At 38.6% G+C, this 18,489-nt stretch overlaps 1 protein-coding gene across 1 annotated transcript in view; it reads right to left on the bottom strand.

Moving 5' to 3' along the window:
* Nucleotides 1-18,489, bottom strand: part of GREB1L (GREB1 like retinoic acid receptor coactivator) — a 158,256-nt gene that overhangs the window by 81,334 nt on the left and 58,433 nt on the right. The window contains exon 3 of the mRNA XM_053396415.1: nucleotides 2,497-2,596. The gene's annotated coding sequence lies outside the window, so the exon portion shown is untranslated. The remainder of the gene's footprint in view (nucleotides 1-2,496; nucleotides 2,597-18,489) is intronic.

Below are 18,489 nucleotides of genomic sequence, written 5' to 3' on the forward strand. Positions count from 1 at the left end.
TTCATTTGTGTGGGTCTGCTTTATAACTAACAATGGATACGAACTGTATCTTGCTTAGTATTGGTATTACACATGATTAAAAATATACAAAGCCCATGTTTACTGTCTTTTGTCTAGTAGTTTTGAAATATAAAATGAAAGTTTTGTGTGCAAGACAAAAAAAACACCTTTTAGTTTGACATTTCAGCAAAAATATTTATGCTTTTTTTAAAAAAAACCCCAGCATATTCAAAGTTTCAAGACATTTATTGCAACAAATAAGTAACTTGATTCAATGACTAATGGTTTTTACCAGAGTGTAAAGTAACTAGGAATGATACAAAGTTCCACAAGGTCATAAATAGTGATGTTTATGCTCATGTTACAATAACGTCATAGAGGCACACACTAACCTAAGAGGTATGAATTCATGTGCAAATTAAAACTTTGAAATTGATGACTTCCGGGTTAGCGCCATCGGCGAATGGCGGATTCCCTCCGAGCTCCGGAGGGAATCGGCTCCGCAGGATTTGGGTCTTCCCGCTGCGGCGATGCCTGTGAACCTGGTGACTCGGCGGGCACCATTTGCGCCCCCCCGACCTGTGAAGGAGCCTTTTTAAAGGCTTCAGAACAGGGGACGGGGTGAGCGGCACGGTGCTGAGAGTCGACTGCTTCTCCTGCGGAGTGAAGCCGCATTGCCATGGCCGGAGAGCGCTGACTTCTTCTTGTGAGTAATTGGACTTTAAAGCAACAACCCGTGAGTAGTACGGAAATTGGATTTGCAAAGAAAATTTTTTTTTTGAATTAGGCACGATCGGGGAAGGCGCAAACAGGAAGTCCGTCTCCCCGTCTTGTAAATAATCTAAAGCAAGGACCTGCTAACTAAGGTCGATAGAATCTTTTCTTTTTTATTGGGTAAAAGACATTAATTTCACGATTTGGCAGTATAAGAAATCATACTGGAGGATAAGAGCTAATTTTGGGAGCTGAAGTGCCACCCCCCCGGACCCGGGAGTGATCCGCGAGAGAGCCTGTTGAAGAGGTATTGAAGAGTTTGACAGCTGTCAAATTAGTTGTCAAGACTGAAAAAGAGAACTTTGTTTCTGTTGTCTCTGCTGGTTATATTTATTACAATTTGGTTATAATTTGTTGAAAATAAGGAAGAACTGATACAAACTAACTTGACTTTTGGATTTGAACTGGAAGGAATATTAAGTAACCAAAATCCCTCTAGAGGGGTTTTTGGGACATTACAAGAATGGCTGAAGGAGGGAAAATACAAGCTAAATTGGACAGAGTTTTTGTTCTCTTGGGAAAGTTACAAGGCCAAATTGATGTTTTGGCTACAAATGTTGCAACTCTGGATTTAACAGTAAATAAACTCATTGAATTTGATAAGGACTTGACTCAGGAAGTCCATGCAGCCGGACAAGAAGAGAAACTTCAGAGCTTTGAGAGTGTGGAGAAAGAGATATATGTTGTTCCTGAGGAAAAGGAAGGAGGAGCTGTAATGCTGCAGATGACAAAGGAGAGCCAGAGGCCTGACATGATGGCTACAAAGGAAAATAAGAACTGGATGTCGAAAATCTGGTTTGAATTGGAGATTGAAGAATGGAGAGATCTCCTTATGTGGAGATCTGAAGATCCAAGGATTACAAATCTGATTAAGGTGGAAGTTGGAGCTTTGGGGACATTTGGACTTGAAAGGAGTAAGAAACAAGATTCGGGCTCCACTTTTAAGTATGGAGGTCTGGCTGGAAGAAACATGGATCCCATTGGGCTAGAGCTTCTCCGAGATCTGGTGTTTAATATTAAGGACCATCAAAAAAACCGGCAGAGAGGAATTAAGAGAGAATTAAGAGCCTCGGACGTGAGATCTCCAGGCTGATAGTAGATTAAGACTGATGGACATTTGTTGGGGATTGAAACCGGGAAAGGGGGGGTGGAGTTTGGGAATCTAAAGGGTGCATAATTATAATCTGTTTTTGTTTTTATTCTGTTTTGTTATTTATATGAAGATTGGGGAAGTCGTGGAAGGGAATTTGGGTCGACTTTAGAAAAAGGTTTTAAGAATGAGTACTGATGTATAAATATTGATGTTTATAAGGTAAAATTGGCTTTTTAAAAATGAACTAAATAGAAAAAGGCAAAAAATTAGGGATAAGAACTTGCTGAACAAACAATTTGAATTGGAATATAAGAAGGGGAGGTGTGGGGAAGTCAGGGAAATATGTTATAGAAAAATAAGGATTGTGAACTCTATGTGTTTTTAAACTTTTTTGTTTTTTCTTTTTGATTTTTTTTAATGTATTAAAGTGGAAAACTTCAATAAATATCTTTAAAAAAAAACTTTGAAATTGATAATGTAATTGAATGCTTCTGAGGAAAATGTCTATGTTAGAAGGCTGAGGAAAAATACATCTTTGTACTTCTCTCGCTGCTATTGAAGACGATGAAGTCACCAATGATAAATGCATAATTATACAAGCTGCATTCTGAATGTGAAAATAACACTACCTTTTTGTATTCCTTTCAACCTTTTCTAAATGTATTCATGATGGACGATTGTTCAAAGGTATTCTGCCACTTGATCCAGATTGGCGAAAGTTTTAAAAATCTGTAAAATAAAATAAAAATAGTTTAAAATCATTGAAAATGGCAGAGAACGAATAATATTATTTGTAGCAACAAACAAGCCTGAAAACAAAATTCTCATATGGCAAACCCACTTAGTAGTTGCTCAATTTTTTTGCTATAGATCTAATTATAGTATAGATCAAACACATTTCTGAGAAACAGCAAAACTCCAGAAACTGCTGCTATCATAAAATATTGCAATCTCTCACGTTTGAAAACTACTGAAAACACTGAAAAACCAAATATCAAATAAACCACTTCATATAGTAACACAATGGATCATCAAGCAGTCTCCAGGCCGTTTGTATTTCAATTGAATACAATATGGATACTCCCTTGTGTCAATTTGGCCTAACACAGGGGTGAGTGGTTCTAAATCTAAAGTTAAGAAATATGAAATGTGTGTTTTCTTTTGGAATCAAATAAAAAGTTTTCATTCTCCAGATTTGCTATAGTGAAGACATTTGCTTAAAACATTTTCTAACACTGATGAGCAGGAGAACAGTTTTAATATTTGAGGAGTTACTTTGCTTTCTAATACACATTCGTAGTTATAATTCCATTTGCTACAGCAAAATCTGTTACTTGAAATAAAACCACCTAATTTTACTCATAGAACTAAAGTTCTGTGCCACTAGCAGAGATGCCTGGGTTAAGGTGCATATTATATGCATATTAGGATGATTGAGAGCAGAGTGAAATTTTATAAATATTTTAACTTTAGTACGCTCAAAAGATTTGTCAGGCAACATTTCCCCTTCATAAAAATACCCAAATTTTGGGAGCATAGGCCCAGATTCGGCACCCTCTGTCCACCAGTGCAAGGGCTGTTGCACTAGCATAAGGGCAAAAATTAAGGTTGCACGATATCAAATACAGCACCACAGTTGTAGTACCAGAAGCTTGTTGAGCAACAGAAAGGACTGGTACTACAGCAACAATCTGTTATGGAACCAGAGCAAGAACCATAGAGGCGGCTTCCTGAGGCTTCTCTAGGGCAACTAGTATACTGCTAAGTGACCTTAGTGTGACATCCATTTTCTCCCATAGTTTTACAGAAAGAATATTGTTATTTGTGATAAAAAGGCAACCACTAATTTAAACAATGTCAAAAAACACAACATTCAAGACCTGTATACAGCTGTCATACTGATGCCACTGTTGTACTGTTTTCACATGCCATGAGTAGAAACTCTGCGTAAGAGAAGCTTTTCATTTAAGAGAGAATACTAGAACCTGGAAATCAAATGCTGAATACCAGTGACAAGTTCTAAGAAGTGTGCCACAGAGTGAAACTTGCTTTGGAAAAGCCAGTGTGGTGTAGGGGTTAAAGTGTCAGGACCTGGGAGACCAGAGTTCAAATCCCCACTCAGCTATGAAGCTCATTGGGTGACCTTCAACCAGTCACTCTTTCTCTGTCTAATCAACCCCACAGTGTTATTGAGAGAATGAAATGGAAAGGAGGTGAGTCAATGCTACTCCTTGTGCTTCTTGCAGAAAAGGTTGGATGAAAACTCAGTAATGAAAGAAAAAAAAATAGAAGTCCATCACTAATCTGCATTCATAGACTGCCGACACAAGCGTAAGCATACTTGCATTAAAATGACTCTGATTAAATCCTTGGGAGTGGGATATCACATAACCATCTATCATGTGGTAACATAGAAACTCCCTGCGTGGATGGTTTTAACCACATGGAGAACCAATTGTCTGTAGAAATCAGCTACACTCTCTGCAAAGCTTTGCCAAGATTTCTGAGTGGTTGCAGAAGTGTGGGAAAACCCAGCTTAAAAGTGTGGCCAGCCTACATGGTTCAAGCCATTAAACAATCCATTTTTAAGTCACCATCACCATGTGGTCATGTAATTTCCCCCTCCTTTCCATGAAGCATGGCATATTGGGAACATTATTATTATTATTATTATTATTATTATTATTATTATTATTATTATTAAAATTTGTATACTGCCCTTCATCCAAAGATCACAGGGTGTTTCACAACATAAAAATACAAAATGAGAATACAAAATACATAATAAAACAAACACCAACCAATAACACCCTCCCACAAACACTATTTATTATCTAATCGAGCAACGTACAGCTGTCTCCAGGAGTCCAAACACATTTCCTTTTGTCTTTCAAAGTAGTTGCTGACAATGGAACATGACCTTGAGATGCAGTTCCATTAATTATATCTTATTGGGTAGGTTTTCTATAATTATTATTTTTGGGTGGACTGTGTCCTATAAGCAGAACAACTTGATTTTCAAGCAGCACACAATTTAAAAATCATACCAATAGTATAGTGCTGAGGAACTGGAAGCAGAATACTGTAAAATCAGATACTTTAACTGCTTTCCACAGCTTCCCAAAAAGTATGGTGCTAAGAATAATTTAAGACTCTAGCTTCCCAGTAGAGTAGGAGACAGGTCTGCCACTATCACACAAAAGAGCCTGGGATCAAGTCAGTCACACTAAACTCTTTATTTGCCCCATTTCCCATTTGCAGCACTCTCTCTCTCTTGCTCTCTCTTGCTCTTTCTAAGGTGTACCAACTTTCCACACTGCCAGTTTTTAAAACTACTGCAAATGCGAGACGGACATCGAAGTCAAGCTACATGGTTTTTGACCAAACTGCAGAACCCTGCAAAGACTTTACTTATTATTATTTACTATTTTTGAAGTCCACAATACAGTTTCTTCAGGACAGAAATCACTATTTTTGGGGCCACGTGCTGAACATTTCACCTGCTAGTAATGACATCTTTGTATTTTCTTCTAATTACACTCAAAGCTAAGACCTTTGGCCCTGGGCCACAGACCTCTATTCAAGCTGCACACATTCTCTTAAGCACCCTGATCCTTTGTTGTCATTCTCTGTCTTTCATCTATTATTTACATCCATTGAGAAGGGAGCTACTCTACCATTTGTGAAGCTTTAAAGCTTCTAATCATCTTAATTTCTTTGCCTTTTCTACCCCTGCTTCCCCCACCCCACAACACAGCAAGCAATTTGACAGAGTCGTTTATTCAAGCCAACAGTTTTGACACCTCTGAAAGCTTGTCAAAAGCAGAAGAGCACTCTCATCTGTATAAGTCTGCTCTTATGAGACAGCTTCAGCACCAGCAGTTAAAAAAATAAATAAAATCATTTTCATTCCGTAAGACATATCAAACACAATTAAGCTTCACTAAGAAATCATGGAGCTAGCTTTTGAATTGAAACAACGGGGAGTAATTCCAAATGTTTACAATTTAAATGCTTTCTTTCTTCTGAAAGCACGAGTGCTAATGATATAATCAGGCAAAACTTCCTATTAAACTAAGCAACTAACAAAACCTGATCGCTTTTTTCACGAGGAAGGAAGAAAATCAGGCAACAACAGTTTGAACCACAAAGTAGAGCTGTCTGGGCTCTTTCTTTCCTTCTTTTTTTTTTGGAAAGGGCTTGAAGAGTATGGCCTAATGCATATCACACATGCACAAAACACAACATTAAAAAATACCATGCTGTTTCAGTGCTACAGAATAAAGAGGCTATTTTCCTATACAGAGAGACAATCACCGTTCTGACTCTCCTGCTGATGGCAAAATACAAATAAAAAAGCTGATGAGATGTGTTTTACCATGATTTTGATGACCAGCTCTGATTCTTACACCTACTAAAAAGTCTTGATGACAACAAATGATCCATCTTGGTGCTTTCTTTTGGTACTGCCTTCCTTCCTAACTGTGCTTCCTTGTTGCTCTGAAAGCCTCCAGCCCCTTTGTCTTTTCTTATTTTCACCATTTGCTTCAACTAGCAGTCCACTTGAGACTCATCCATCTTATACATCCTCAAGTGACAGATGCTCTTAGAAATGACCATACTGCTGCATGAACAAAAGATAACATCACCTCTAGGAACTCAAGGGAGAAATACAACAGCAACCTTAACACTGCGTTCTTCTGAGGGTTGCCACATCGTAAACCTCTCTGATGTGAAACAAGAAAAGCAGTTACAGAGAAAACAATTTAGTAATAATTTGAATGACACTTTCGAACTTTGCATTTTTCATACACTTATGTTGTGCAGTTTATAAGCTAAAGGCTGAGACCCATGCAATTCATCCACTCTGTGAATTGAACTTTAAAACAGAGAACAACCTTAATAGGAACCCAAATACACATTTTCAGGTAATCACTTTGTTTCAATGCAAGAAGTAATGAAGAATGATGTGTATTTACTAATATGCACACAAAGTATGGAGATTAATAGTAAAAAAACCAAACTTTAAAATAAAATTTATTTTTATTTAAGAGCTAGAACTGTTAAATACGTTTGCAGTATGGTTCAGCTGACATTTTAGAGCAGATTTGTTTGTTTTTGTTTGTTTGTTTGTTTGAAATTAAAGGGACAACAGCAGACCCAGAACATAATAATACCATGTACATTCACTCTAGTCTTTAAACGTTTACTCATAAGTGCAATTAGTCATTACACAATGTGTAGCTTGGGATGCAAAAAAGAAAGATAAAAGAAAGAAAAGGATGCTGTGAATAGCTATAAATCACTTCTCTAACAAAGGAAGGTCATATTAAGATCTCCCAGCAACAAACTAATGAGACGCCACATATGAAAACAGTCATTCCTCTCTACTAAGAGAAAACTATGGACTGAAAGTACTCATTTCTTCCTAGGGAAAGGGTAAATTTTATTTCCTCCCAATCAAATTATAAGTGCAGAACAACCTTTGCTAGATAACAGGGTTACTTACTCCTCAAAACAACAAAGGGGAAAAAATCAATATTGATTATGATGAGGAAACAAGGGGAAAACAGTATTGTTGAAAGGAATGGATCAATTGGTCCAACATTTTTAATGAATTATACATTTGTGTGATTCCAACATACCATTTGGCACCATATGCATTAGTTAAGTCCCTAATGAGTTACAAACAGATAGCAAAGTAAGAGCCCTAAACACATGGTCAAATATTAGCCTTCTTCAGACATAATGCTAAACCATAGGCTTGTTAACTCTTCCTCCCCTGCCAGTGCTCCTATGAGGGAGTTTGGAAGTCCCCCCCCCAACGTAGATTAGCTGCACGTAGTTTATCATGACATCCAGAGCTCAACAAAATGCAGTGTGTTCAAGTAAGCAAACTTCAAAGTATTAGTTATGAAGCTGTCTTGTCTCAACAAACTATAGTTAAGATTAACCATAGTTTAGGGTCCAGATGATATGATAAACTGTGGTTAATCTAAAAGAGAAACAGAAACTTCTAGTCTCCTCCTTGCATCCTGAAGAGGGAAGGGTGGCTTGCATGAATCTGAGGCACACTTGATGCTAATTTTTATTACATCTCAATGCAGCCACTAAATTTAAAGATTTCTTTCATTCCAAGCCTTATAAAGAACAAGTATAACAGCAAATTACACGTTCATAAATGTTTTGGGGATCAAAAACATCTGCAACTTAAGCGAATTGCAAAGTAAAGTAGGAGTGGAGGGTATTATGAAAACTGTAATTTTTAAATGAATTTTTATTAAACTTTCCAAAAGAGAGAGAAAATAATATCAGCAAAAAAAACCAAGGAAGCATATATCAGTAACATATGCTAACATATACAACTACATTAATGGAGTCATTGAACACTGAACACTAAGGAATTGGACCAACCAGGTAAGGACTAAATAAGCAAAGAAAGACATACAAGACATGATCTCCATATTCCATCTTTTAGCCTGGCAGCACCTACACTTTGCAATTCCCTGCCTATTGATATCAGGAAGGGGCCCCTGCTTCAATCAAGGCTTCAAGCAATACTAGGGAGTTAAATATCACTAAGTATTTTGAGTGAGTTCCCTTCCCCTTATATATGCACCAACAGAGGAATTAGCAAATTATGTCCAATTATGTGCTATATAGACCTTTGTAGGCCTGCTTCCCATGCAGAGATAGCATGGCATCCTTCAAAAGCAGAGGTAGAAGAACTTGTTCCCTTAAAATAAACAAGGCAGCCTTTGGTTGACAGAGTGCAAATATCCAAACATTTTAGATTAATCCAGAGAAATTGTAGAAACTAAGTGGTCACTGGCCAGTTACTGACATGTTCAGATTAGACTGCCATGCAGAGCAAGTTTACTCAGAAGTAAGTATGAGGTTCAATGAGATTTTTCCCCTAGTAAATGTGATTAGGTTGAAGCTGAAGTTTGCCAGTAATTATATGGGTAAGTAGAGAGACTGGTTCAGCTTCTTTCTGAAAGTAATCACAGCAGATTAGCACTTCTTGGTCTAAAAAGTCCACCTTTTATGTATTATCATGATCCAACATAGGTAGAAAACTTTAGGGTTGTTTCATGACAACAGAGGCATAGTAAACACTCAGTATCAGTAGCAAGAGACCCAGGCTAAATTAGTTTCTCCAGGCAAGTGAAAAGCCTTTAAATTAACTTCCCCAGGCAACAAATATTTAATTAGACACTCTTTGAAACAGGAGAGGTTCTGAAACAGAACCCCCCCCCCAAAAAAAAACTTTGACCAGCTATGGTGGTTTAATATTTTAAAACAGATTTAAAACCGTACACTGTACAACATAATCCTATGCACATTTGCATGGAAGTAGCTTCCCTTATGTGCCCTATTAGTGTGCACAGAATTCTTCAAAACATAAATTATGTTATTTGCATTTTAGTTTATTTTTATAGTTTACGTCATAAACTACCATTGCTTTCCAGTTAAGTCATACACTACTATCTCTGCAGAGGGAGGTGAGAAGAAATTTGATTCAGTTCACATTTCACACTGTTTGAAAGAATATTTGAACTGAAACACAGCCAGTCTTGGAAAGTCACATTTCTCTGAACTTTGCAATGCAGCTTTCCAGCCATGTAATGTGTACAAAAAGCAACGTCCAGGGTGAAGTGTGCATACAAATGTGTATGTTAGTGAAAACAACATACATTAACTTACCGCTTTAAAAAATGCATATTAGTCAAAACTGCATATAAAATGTGCAGATTTTGACACATGTGTATGGATAAATTTGTACTAAAATGTTGATGGATTTTCATGATGATTTTTTAAAAACAAATAAATTCCACCTTGTTGCAAAATTTAAGACTGAAAAATGAGAACTGAAAAGGAACAGGTTTGTTCATTCCTCCTGGGGGACTTTGGTGTGTACATGATGCTCTATGGAAAGCTGAGACTTCCTCATTTCCTTTGATATCAAGGAATACTCTGCAGAATATATAGGACTTAGTAATCACTGACATTGAAGAGAATGGGTCAGCCGTTTCTTGCACATAGTTCAGGGTGCACCTTTGAAGTCCCACATTAAGGATAATGTTAACTTACGAACCTTTAAGAAATACTACTCTATCCGCAAGTGCCTCTTCCTCAATATCACAGAAGTCTACAATTAACATGGGTATCTTTTTTAAAAAAAGAAAGATGTTAGTATCTATTTTGTTATAAGGTCAACAATGGCGTAATATTTTACTATGCTATTCTTACAAACAACTCGGCTTAAAGTTAGTTTTGTCCTGATTAAAGTTTCCCATTTCTTTGGTGCCCACTGTAACCCTAACCCTAACCCTATTTCTGGTGTTCATAGTATTTTATTGCATTTGCAACAGCTTCTCAACATATATTCAAAACATGGATATTGATTAATTATCCCCACAGCCAAAGAAGGCACAATCAGCAGGCTGAACCAAACTCATTTCTTTATTCTACAGGAACCTTTTATTCAAAAAAAAGAAGTTGCCAGAACTGGAACATGACCTTGAAACGACAACTTCCATTAACCGATGTCTTATTCGGTGGTTTTTTAAAAAAAATACACCACACACCCAACAACAGCCCATTAAATTAACTACTTTTAAACACAATAGGATCAATATGAATGCAGAAAAAGTACACCCCATGGCAAGTTCTTATTGCATGATTGATCAAAAACAAAATAAAAACACCCTGTAGCTTTCCAGATCACAGTCAGTGCCAAAAAATCCACCCAGGAAAAAAATCCATCAAAATGAAACTCTGAAAGGGCTTTCCCTTCACCAACGTATTTGCACTTCAAAAACTCCTTAAGTCCCTTCAGCTAAACCCCAGGGTTTAAAACATTGCAAAAATACAAGAGGGTTTGGTGTCATTTATCTTCCTTTTGGCCTCTGGTCAGAGCTGTAAAGTCTGCCAACTTCGGAAAAGAAAAGAGAGAGAGAGAGAGAGAGAGAGAGAGAGAGAGAGAGAGAACAACAGTCTTTGTATATAACCCATTTTGTTTCAAAGAAAAGTTCCAGACTAGAGTCTTGCACAATTTGTCTCTTTAAATCTAATCTACAATTAAGAGCTATTTGTAAACCAGAATGTTCCTAATTAAGCACTGGAAACCCATAGAATTAAAATTGTGTAACATTTGTATACGTGAGAACAGATTCTTTCCATGTCCTACATATTATGTTGTTCTTGTTTAGTCGTTTAGTCCGACTCTTCGTGACCCCCAGTGCTTTTTTTTTCTGGGGGGATGCAGGGGTATGCATACCCCTAAACATTTTGTGAATCTAAGTTTGGCTTCATTGAGGGGCAGTATTTCAATATGAGTAGGAAAATGAGAGTATCCCTAAACATTTCTTTAAGAAAAAAAGCACTGATTATATCGTAGAATGAATCAGATTTTTAGTACATACAAAGTCACTTAAACTAACAACATGCCCTATACTAGGCAATGCACAGAATGCATTTCAAATTTTTGCTAAGATGCACATACAATTTCAAGGGAAATGGAAATTTTATGCACCGCAGGCATCTTCTTAAACAACTGTCAGGGCACAACAACTCTATTTATATGTCTTACCCATATTATCAAATATATCCTATAACTGAATTCTTTAGAGTGGTTTTCAAAGCAAAGCACTGTGGTTTGACCAAAATCTAGCTCTAGTGATTAATGATGATGCCCAGTAAATACAGTGAATATCAAAGTTACATTCTTTCCAATATGAGAATTAAAACAAGCAACAGCAAACCTTAAAGTTTATTTTCACTGAAGCCACCACTTTGCTGTAATTAACCCCCCCAACTCTTGAACCACCTTAACCTGGAAGTAAGACCCGCTGATTTCAATAGAATTTGCTTTCAAGTAAACACAGTTTGAATCAGTTTTGCGTTAGACAAAAGTAATTCCCAGTGTGATCAGTGGTCTTACTCCTTAGTACACAGGATTGCAGCTTCAGTATGTGATCCAAAGGTCACAAGAGTCAAATTCAAAGTTTGCCGCTGCTAAAAACACCAAACTGGCATCAATAAAAGAGTAAAATGATTCATTTTATCCATCTTGCTGTAAAAGTGCTTTGAATGGCTGATTATTCTCAAGATTATTTTCAAACTGGATTGCTACATTCACCTTCTTTTAAAAAGACCACATTTCACAACCAATGTCCCTTATTTCAGAAAGCCACAGCCTGACAAGGGTCCTAATTTTTGAAAGGGAAAAAATCCTATTGATTGCAAATGTGCAGTGTAATTACATATAAAACAAGATTCTCAAAACAATGACAAATCTCTATACAGGAAAAGTGCCCCAACTTGTAGGAATAATAACTCAGAGACAGAACCACATAAACTGTGGTGCTGTGGAAATTTCCTCAGTTTTAGAGGTATGCCTTTTGGCTAATAAATTCTAAAGAGTTGAGAATCAAACACAATGAGAAGGAACACACAGTGTTTAAGTTCATGTTTTTCAAAATGTGGCAAAGAAAACACACAAAAAGCTATCCTGCAGATTCACCAGCGACTAGGGTGGCAGGCCCTGGTCTAATTCCCTAATAAAAGCTCATGACAACCTGCAGAGCCCAGGAGTGCAAATCACATTAGTAGGAGATACCAGATGACCAAAGAAAAGCACTGGGGGCCTGGTAAAACTAGTAAACAAAAGGCAACATTCCAGATAAATACCATTGCTAGAATTAGCATTGTGAGATCCCTGAATCTGATAATACAAAAACAGATTAGGTGCTGGCAACAAAAGAATAAAATTGGGAACAAAGGGGTCATTCTGACACATCAAGAAATGATCTTCATTAACCCAGCGCACATTTACTGTGCAGCATTAGAAGCAATGAAACTGTGATGACACCAAGACTCATGAGACATTACTGGAGGTAACACTTTCTTTACTGCATCCAATTTACCAGGCAATTTGGTCCCTTTCCCTTTTAAACTTTGTGACAATTTAAAGACCTGTAATGATTTTAAGATTTGCTGTCCAGCTCATTGCAATTTACTGTCTGACACTCAACTGTGCAGTTCCAGAATGAGGTGATTTACAAGTCTCACAAATAAACCTTTTGCCATCTTACAGTATAAGTTAATAACACTGGTTGTTGTTATATAAGCAAATTATCCTTCTACCATTCATGGGGCATTTATGTTTGACTCCTATAGAAATCAAGCATGCTTAACCAAGCCTTCTTCTTCTTTGGTGATCACTCGTAGCTGAGTAAGATTGTCTTCCATAAACACGGTTTTAACAATGAGTCTGTAAGTGACTGTGGAGGCCAGTTCTGGATCCACACGTCCTTCCACAGTGGGGACATTGGTTTCCAGACAGAAGTTTATCATGGTGTGGATTTGCCAAGCGTGCCTTCCTCTTACCACGTTTCTCGCTTGTGTCCTGAGTTCAAGTGTCTTCAAAGCCCATGACACCTTTGGTAAAGGCTGTTCTCCAACTGGAGCACTCGCAGGCCAGTGTTTCCCAGTTGTCAGTGTTTATACTACTTTTTATATATCTATAGATTTGCCTTGAGACAGTCTTTAAACCTCTTTTGTTGACCACCAGCATTACACTTTCCATTTTTAAGTTTGAAATAGAGTAGTTGCTTTGGAAGACGATCATGCATCCACACAACATGACCAGTCCAACGAAGTTGATGTTGAAGAATCATTGCTTCAACACTGGTGATCTTTGCTTCTTCCAGTACAGTGTCTCCCAGCCTTTTAGACATAACCAAAATGGCTTGTTGTGGTGTGACGCATAAGAGTTATTGTCGCTAGAAATACAGACCTTAGGTCTTTGGCTGCCATCAGTTTCATACATTTTAATGGCAAAAATTTGCTCCAGACCACTATTCATGTGGACCTCTTCACCGTTTTGCTTATGGGAATGCAAGAACACCAACTGTCTGTTTTCAGAATATTGCTTTATAAGCGATAAAATATATTATAAAACATATTGTAAAAACGCATGGAGACACAAGTGTGTAGTTTGTGAAAGGTTCGTAGAGTTGTTAGGAGAGCCCTATTTCCCCTCACAGAGCTACAATTCCCAAAGGGGTTTAACAACCTCTCTTCCCAGGGAACTCTGGGAATTGTAGCTCTGTGAGAAGAAATAGGGCTCTCCTAACAAGGGATGCGGGTGGCGCTGTGGGTTAAACCACAGAGCCTAGAACTTGCCAATCAGAAGGTCGGTGGTTCAAATCCCTGCGACGGGGTGAGCTCCCGTTGCTCAGTCCCTGCTCCTGCCAACCTAGCAGTTCGAAAGCACGTCAAAGTGCAAGTAGATAAATAGGTACCACTCCGGCAGGAAGGTAAACAGCGTTTCCGTGCGCTGCTCTGGTTCGCCAGAAGTGGCTTAGTCATGCTGGCCACATGACCCGGAAGCTGTACGCCGGCTCCCTCGGCTAATAAAGCGAGATGAGCGCCGCAACCCAAGAGTCGGCCACAACTGGACCTAATGGTCAGGGGTCCCTATACCTTTACGTTTAACAATCATTATAGCACGCCAACGAAAGTTGTCAGAGGTATTCACCATACCAGTTAAGGACTAAAAGTTATAATTATTTTGGGTTTACTTATAAAGCCAATGACCCACTTGAACAGGCTTTGCAACTCATTTGTGGATCACGACACATAGGTTGGAAAACACTGCCTTAGGGTGTAGTAATAATTTATGTAGCAATCAGGGCCAACCTACGCATGAAGTGGAAGTGGGGTGAAACAGCTGCCTCTGGTGGTGGAAGCCCACAAGGCCCACAAGCCCCACCTGCCCTTCTGCTTCTGCTGCCAGAAGCAGCGTTGGCACCAATTTCCAGAGCTATCTTGCTCAAATCTTATGAGAGGTCATGCAGCGCGAGAGATCTTGCAAGATTTTGGCAAATTCACTCACATTAGGAATTAATATTTTATATGTCAGCAATATTTGCAATAGAATGTATAATTTTTCATTTCAGGGAAACTTGAGATAGATTTTGTTTTGGGCTTTTAAAAATTGCCACAAGGACATAAATCACCTATTCCTGTTAAACTAATTAAAAGCAATTAAACTCTAACAGTGTGTTCCTAAAGAAGTAACTTGAGGAAGCAGCCATATCTCAATGGTAGAACACATGCTTGGCATGCAAGCAGGGCCAGTCAAAGACAGTTTGGTGCCCAAGGTGAAACATAAAATGACATCCCCCTTCCAGGGAAAACGGGGTGAGTGAAGATCTATATCAGGAACAAGGTAGAACTAAAGATCTACACAGGGAACAAGGGTGGGAAGAGACCAGCAATGCCCCCTATTCGCTGAAAGGCTGCTGTAAAGGCGGCGGCAGCAGCGGCAGCGGCAGCAGCAGCAGCAGCAGGCAATGCATTCCTCAGAGAACAGCTCTGCTGCCCCTATGAATCCTGCCACCCGAGACAGGTGCCTCATCTTGCCTCATGTGTGAGCCGGCCCTACATTCAAGTCCAAGGAAAATCCCTGATATCTCCAGATAAGGTTATTGGCAATCAGCATAGAGCCTTCTGCAGATAATACTTAGCTAGATGAACCAGGGGTCTGATTCAGTATAAAGGCAGCTTCCTGGATCTCTTGTGTTATTCCTTGTGTAAGTACCAAGGATGTCTATTCTTAGGTAAATTGATATAGGATTGCAACCCAAGTGGCTTATTTTAAGCATATAGCAATCTTTTTCTTAAAAAGTTAGTTCAATATTTCTTAATATAGAATTGGATTTTTCTAAATAGCTAAACCAAAATCAATACATAGGACTACAACAGCTGAACTCAACTGCTAACATCCTTAGACGAAGCTGGATCTGCTTCTAATTTAATTTGCGGGATAAAAATAGACAAGCATAAATATTTTGCATCTATATACCCATACTATATATCCAACCCACATCCTGTCTGTCCTTACAATATGAAATACAAGCTGTCCTAATATTCAGAGATGCAGCTGGTTGTGGGGCAGAAATGGAAGCCAAGAGAATATAATTGTTTATGTTGTTAGCACCAGCAACCTTCCCTTTCAGATGTTTGCTGGCAATGTTTGCTGGCGCTCACCTTAGCTTGGAAGCAATTGTTCCAAAAGTAATATCAACCTTAACTGCAGAACCACCCACTGTGTTGAGAGTGCCATTTTTGCTGGGCTGGCGGCGGGAGGAGGGCAGGTAGTGAAGAAAAAATAGTGTATTCCATATCTAAAGCAAGGAAGAGAAACTTCCTTCAATTCAAAGTCAAACTTTTCAAGTTGGTGACACACTTTTTGGACATGCATTATTTCACGATACAGTAATTCAGTTTTGCATCATTTAGCGACACAGTAATTCAGCTTTACTAGCAAACCAGAAGTTAACCTAACCCTTTCCAGCCCCAGGAAGAGTGTGGGGAGCATTTGTCCGACACATCTACACACTGCAGCCGACACACTAACGTGTCACAACAGACAGTTTGGAAAGCTCTTGCTGTAGCCTGATCTAATATGGCCTCTAAGAAGCTGCTATTGGTTAGTCCAGGTACCTTAGTGCCTTGTTAAAGCTACTGAAACATCAATAAGGTTCAAAACAATTCATTCTCCTCTCAGACAGCAAATGGAATTGACATTATTTTGTTGTAAAATTGTTGCATTCCGTGGCCTGGTAAACACATAATGGTAAGCTAAACTATGGCTTACTGGGCCTGTGTAAAGGGGCCATTTCCTCAGATAGGAGCTCTTACCCACTTTGCGCCTCCCTGGTTCTTTATGCATGGCAGCTAAACCAAGGTTTGCCTAAGCATCTTGTCCGAACCAGATCATCATCATTTTTCACCATCATCATTTTATTTGTATACCGCCTTTCCATATTTAAAACAATGCTCAAGGCAGCTTACAACATTACAGGATTTACATAATTACCAATATAACAAAAGTCATAAGCAATAACTAAAACACATCAAAAAGTACACAACCAAATGGAAAACAATTTCCACATAAATCATAAAATCTAAAACTAATACAGCATTAAGATCAATCACAATTTAAAATGACATAGATAAAAAAATAAAAGCAATTTAAAAAACAAAAACGGAGCCCTCTCTGCCCAGCAGCAGCAGCAGCAGTCCTTTATGGAGCCTGTGAGGCCCCACCGCAAGCCAGGTGGAGAGATGCAGGTCAGGGCCTTCAGGCTCCCAGCAGGTCAGTCCTCTACTCTGTAACCCAAGGTTCATCCTATGGTTTCAGATCTTGCTTAAGAATGTAAGATCTTTAACCACAATCTCAGGTTTGGACAACAGCAGCCAACTGTTATGCTTTCTATAACCATCCAGTGTTTACCGACTCTCTAGACTTGCACAGTTGACACAGTAAAGCAGGCAGTGCTCAGGAGAGAGCTGGCACTCAGGAACTGCCAAAGGTCTATCAACGGAGTAAGTGGGTGCAGCCAAGTGCTATCCCGGTTGCCTCAGGCTTGATTTATGAAACAGAGCTGCCTCCAGAGCCAATTGCTGCTGCTGCTGCCTTCCTGCGGCTCACAGTGCTTCTCAACCATCAGTTTGTGTAAACATGACCTAACATGCCTGCTTTGACACACATTAATATTTTAATTGCACCATTGAAGCTAAAAAGCCCTGAGCGCTCCTTAGGTATCCTGTTCAAAAGGTATCAGCTACTGGAAGTTACAATAAAACACAATTTTACACATGACTGGTTTGTTTGTATGTTTATATAATGTATCATTAAAATATATCAATATTTTTAAATAAGTAAAACAAAACATAAAGCAATATAATAAAATGCAATAAAATACAAAAATGCCATGAAAACCGCAAAAGGTTTAAAATAGGCATCAATTAACTATTGTGGAAGGATGTACGCATATTTGCCTGTGTAGACCTGTTGGAATAGAAAAGTTTCCAGCAGGCATTTAAAAGTTGGCACAGAAGGCACCTTCTGAATCTATTCCACAGGACTGGGCCAATGACAGTAAAGGTTCAGTTTTTGCTGTTGTCAAATGAGCCTCACCAACTCAGGTGACCAATGACACTCCTGCATATGATCTCAGGGATCGAGCTGGAATATAAGGAATCAGGAGGCTCCTGAAGTACCCTGGACCTAAGTTGTTCGGGGCTTTAGAAATTTAATACAAGAACCTTCAACCTGGGTCTGTATTGCTAGGCAGCCAGCACAGCTGTTTTCAACAAAGTCTGACTGCCTCATTTTGCACCAGCTGGAGTTTCTGAAACAGACTCAATGGCAGCCATAGAGGCCAGAGCTCATTATTGTAATCTAGCTTCCAAGTGACCAATGCGTGGACTTAACAGTGGTCAGGATATCTCTGTCTAGGAATGGCCGTAAATGGAGAGCCAGATGAAGCTCATTAAAGGCATTCCTAGCCACAGAGGACACTTGGACTTCTAGTAACAAAGAAGTCAAGCCAAGCACCTGCTCCTTCGGAAGAAATACAAATTCAGCAAATAATAAAACAAAAATCATTACTACACTAGCAAAAGAGTGAACATTCTCTCCCTCTTAACTCAATGGACACCAAAACTGTTCTAACTCTTTATCTCCATCATGGACTATAGCCTTCTTACTAACTTTGCTAAATCGGGTCACAATCTCATCAATTTTTTCTTAATTCAACATT

The sequence above is a fragment of the Podarcis raffonei genome, chromosome 7 (genome assembly GCF_027172205.1).
Source record: "Podarcis raffonei isolate rPodRaf1 chromosome 7, rPodRaf1.pri, whole genome shotgun sequence".
Lineage (NCBI taxonomy): Eukaryota > Metazoa > Chordata > Lepidosauria > Squamata > Lacertidae > Podarcis > Podarcis raffonei.